Source organism: Euprymna scolopes, chromosome 29, assembly GCF_053919585.1.
Source record: "Euprymna scolopes isolate OS-2025 chromosome 29, ASM5391958v1, whole genome shotgun sequence".
In the NCBI taxonomy this organism is placed as follows: domain Eukaryota; kingdom Metazoa; phylum Mollusca; class Cephalopoda; order Sepiida; family Sepiolidae; genus Euprymna; species Euprymna scolopes.
In genome coordinates, this window is record NC_136510.1 from 69,512,558 (window position 1) to 69,517,930 (window position 5,373).

The following is a 5,373-nucleotide window of genomic DNA, read 5'->3' on the forward strand; positions in this document are numbered from 1 at the left end:
GGTGGTTTAAGAATTTTCGTGGCAGCGACGACAGTCTTGAAGATGATGAGCGTCGTGGTCGGCTATCGGATGTTGACAACGATCAATTAAGAACCTTAGTCGAAACCAATCCACACGCAACTGCTTGAGAACTTGCTTCTGAATTAGATAACGTATACGACGATTTCCAACCACTTGAGAGAGATTGGTAAGATAAAAAAAATTAATGAATGGATGCCACACGAATTGAACAACAACCAAAAGAAACGCCGTCATGAAGTGTTATCTTCCCTTTTACACAACAAGAACAACCTGTTTCTCGACCGAGTTGTGACTTACGATGACAAATGGGTACTTTGCGACAACCGGCGATACTCAGCTCAGTGGTTAGACGCCAACAAAGCTCCACAACAATCCACGAAGCCAGATGTGCACCAAAAGAATGTCATGCTGACTGTTTGGTGGTATGCGATCGATTTTAACGATTAAACGTTTTTGAATGCAGGCGAAACCATTACGGTGAAGAAGTATTGTCAACAAATGGATGAAATGCATTAGAAACTTTGACAACAATACCCATCATTAATAAACAGAAAAGGCCCAATTCTCCTCTATGATAAAGCTCGACCGCACGTTGCTAAACCGACACTGCAGAAGTTGAACAAATTGGGCTAGGAAACTTTGCCTCATCCGCCATACTCTCCAGACCTCTCACCTACCGCCTACCAATTTTTAAAGTATCTCGACAGCTTTCTGCCGTGAGAAATGCTTCAAAAACCTAAGCGATATAAAAAAAACACCTTCAGCGACTTCTCGACACCAGAACGCAAGATGTTTACGTTACTGTCATAAATACACTTGTTTTGCGTTTGAAAATGTGTCATGATTCTGATGGTGCTTATTTCGATCAATAAATTTGTGTTAAAACTGCAAGAACTTTCTTGTCAATCTGATATTATTTATTTACTTAATTTTTATTGAAATATTTAAATTTTATTTCCATCCAATAACAACCACTGATGAAACTGATTAGACACAAACTTGCTTTTTTGTTAATTTATGGACACCGAAAAAGTTGTATAAAGGATGCAGCTCTCTAAGAAAAGAGAATAAAATCTTTTCACACAACAATCTATTATATTCTCTTTTACTCTCTCTCTTTCTCTCTCTCTCTCTCCCTCTCTTTATCACACACACACTCACTCTCTCTTTCTTTCTTCCCTCTCTCTTTTCTCACTCTCTGTCTTTCTCTTATATATATATATATATATATATATATATATATATATATATATATATATATATATATATATATATATATATATGTTGTGTACGAAGTAAAATGAACACACATAAAAAGAAATTTTATTAACTTTTATCTATGAATTTTTGTCTGTATTTTTTTTATTATTATTATTCGAGCTGTTGAGAAAATGGGAAAGATATGAACCACAAACACCGACCAAGTTTTTTGTCAATCTTTGATGATAGGTTGCAAGATTTTGATGCACTGAAGCAATTCCATCGATCATTAAATCGATGGAATATTCGATAAATACATACACAATAATGAATAAGTGTATTGTCCATATTTTGCTTCGGTGGTCGACAACGGACAATGCGTGCGGCCGAATTTAACAACGCAACACATTTCGTCAGAACATAAGACAGTGAATACCAAAGGCATACATACACAAAATGATGCATACGCACCCACACACACACACACACACACACACACACACACACACACACACACAAATAAATGTTCAGCAAGATGGTAAATGTATATAACCTACAACATACCAATCCTAGAATTATTTTAATGTTTGTTATTGTAATAATATTTTCCTTCGGTAGAATAATAAATCAAAAACCATTTCCAGTGGATACAACTCTGAATTACTACTTTAATTTATTCAAATATAAGTCGTCGTATTATTTTAAACCCATAGGATTACACTTAAATGTATTAAAAATACCAAACGCATACACACAAAATGATGCCTGCACACACACACACACACACAAATAAATGTTCATCAAGAAGGTAAATGTATATAACCTACAACATTCCAATCCTAGAATTATTTTAATACAAATATGATTTAGAATGTAAAACGCTTAAGAAATGCATGCGTTGACGTAGATGCAAACAAAATAAATGTAAACATATATACAAATTACACAAACAAACATTAATAAGGGGAAAGGCTCTCTTGTATTAAGTATATTTATTTGTCACAGTGATATTGATATTATAAGCACACTATTCTATGTAACAAGTAAACACAATTTCTTTATATACTTAACTAGCATTTCAGCCCGGCGGTGCCCGGGTGTTTGGATGTGTATAATAAGCAAAAAAAAAAAAAGTGGTAGTAGGAAGGCAGGCTCGAACCCGTACCACGAAGGAGGAAAAGACGGAAAAAACCTGACGTCTTTGTTGTTACGACCACCGCCAAACCGGAAGTGACGTAGGTTTAAATTAAGGCTAGAAAATCGAAAGGAAGATATGCGAAAAAAGCGAGCCCCCTCTGTCGAAAAGTGCCCAGTTTAAGATGAAGATATTAATGTTTTTAGCCAATTTTTCGATATTTGTCGTCTGAAAGATCGAACTTCAAAACGATACTGATCTTGTAAAATCCTTTTAAAAAAAGAACGTCAATTAATTGACTATTCGCTTCTGTTTTCTTCAGTTTTGATGTTATTTATAATAAAAAATTCTAGCACACATGCACATACAAACGCATATATATATATATATATATATATATCGATAATATTTTTAATAAATATTAACAATAATTTCTACACTTACAGGCACTAGTGTTTTATGCTTAAGCAAACATCAGTGTCGGAAGTGAAAATTACTGCTAGTCGATGGATTCGAAACCGATCACAACGTCACCCATCAATTCGTAAGCTGGTATACTGTCTTCTTCTTCCTTTGATTTCGAATCTCATAGACGAAACGACGAGGATGATTTTTTTTTTCTTTTACATTGTTTCATAACGGGGCGTTTCATTTTGTTTTATTTCTTATTTATATGTTTCTATGTCTATGCATGCATTAATATCGAGAAGATACCCCCCCCAAAAAAAAACACATAAAATCCTGAAACATAACATTAATATTTGCATGTACCATTGTTTAGTTTGTTTGTTTTTTTAGCTATTAACCACTTAGAATTAAGTTGTGCCCCAGTATTTTATGCAGGTGTTTGATTATAGACCAATTATAGAACACTTTTCTTTAAAATGACAACTTTTCTTTCTTTTTGTTCATGGTATTTGAGCGTGGAGATCCTGACAGCGATTATCAAGGTTAAATTTGGAGCAAATATTTTTACACCTTCCCCCCCCCACACACACACACTCACAAGATATATTCTATTCTGAAGGCCGTTTTTAACATGGGAATGTTGCGGGTGACCATTACGAAAGCCACTCTTAACATGACGAGGTTGGGGGGTACGGTCTGAAAGACAAATAACATGAGGAGATTGGAGATGTCTATTCCGAAAGCCGTTCTTAACATATGGAGGTTGGGGGTTGGGTAACAACAACAACAGCAACCGTACTTCATGTTTTTACAAGGACAACCATGTTTATTATAGAGCAATTGTTTTTTTAAGATACATTTTTAAAATCCACCTACACACTTTTCTTTAAAATGACGTCGTTTATATGGTTTTCACCATACTGATTAAGAATATCTCATTTACATTGGCGGATACAAGTAGTTTTCGCAATATAAAGTCCTGCATCCTGCACTTTTAATCACTGACCGCCAGATTAGTATGCACAGGCGAAGGACAAAACTAATTATATCCGATCGACGCTGCTATCACCAAATTTCTTTGTTGGTTCATAGTATTTGCGCGTGGGGATCCTGACAGCGACTATCAAGGTTAAATTTGTGACAGATATTTTTACAGCCACCCCCACTCACACAATGGGTATCTATTCCGAAATGGGAATGTTGCAGGTGACCATTCCAAAAGCCATTCTTAACATGAGGAGGTTGGGGGTGTCCATTCCGAAACCCGTTCTAAACATAAGGGGGTTGGGAGTTCCTATTCCGAAAGCCGTTCTTAACGTGAGGATGTTGGGGGCTGGACAACAACAATAACAACAACAACATCCGTACTTTCATTTTTTTTATTAGGGGGAAGCATGCTTCTACCGGGCAACGCCGATTAACGGGTTTTGCTAGTTTTGTTTAATTCCGGCCCTTCTCCTCTTCTGATGAAGTATTTAGCTTCGAAATCCATGGCCTAGAAAGGTTTTTCCTCTTATTCTTTCCTTATTGATATCACGATATAATGAAGTTACATGTAACTTTTGTTCCTCATCTTTTATTTAATATATAGATATATACTATTATAATGAAATATATGCTTTTAATATATATATATATATTAAGTTTATCAAATTGTCACAATTAAATTAAGTTCAATAAAAATTAATTTTCATTTTCAGAGAATGTACATAGTTCTATGCTTTTAATTTATGAATTGAATACATTTCATGGGTTCAAATATATATATATATATATATATATATATATATATATATATTATCCACATAATATGTTTCACATTAAACATGACTCATCAGTATGGATATATATAATTGTACCATCGAGCATGGGATCCGAACACTAGATTAAAGTGACCATGCACTTCCATCCAACACCATTTCTAACATAGCTATTGAGGCACCTAAACGAAAGTAAAGGGAAATATTCACAGGAAAGCATATATAGATTTTTCGTAAATGTAAGGTGGAAGACCTCACAATATTATTTCAGCTAGAAGTTTCGCAGTACTATAGTGCTTCAGTAGCGTTAAGTATGCAAGTATTTTAAGCTGAGATTCGAAACTTAACCGTCATAAATCGTATTCTTCGTCATTAAAGTTAATGGTATTTTTTTGTGTTTACTTGCCTCCCCACGAGGGCAGAGGAAGACACAAGGTCAGTTTTTAATGTGAGGAAACCATCTCCCCCAAAAGGGACATTCTGGTTCGTAACAAAAATGAAAAATGTATCAGTCATAAAGGATTTCTCCTCCAATAACCGAGACCAAAAAAGTGAAGTGGAAAAAGTGAAGTGCGACATCAGAACAGATATTACACTTTGATCCTGGCCCGAAGGTTAAGAATCCTAATGTAAATAAAATAACTTTACGTTTGTTTACATACTATATATTTATATATATTTATACTTATATTATTATTCTGAATGAGCACACTTGCGCTGCCAGGACACCAGTATACGACTGATTGGAGGTGCTATCGTTCTCTTCCGTTTAGGAATAGTTTGAGTATTGTTTGTTTTTTAACGTTATCTTTAGATAATTCCGGATAAAAAATCTGGAAGGTTGAAGAT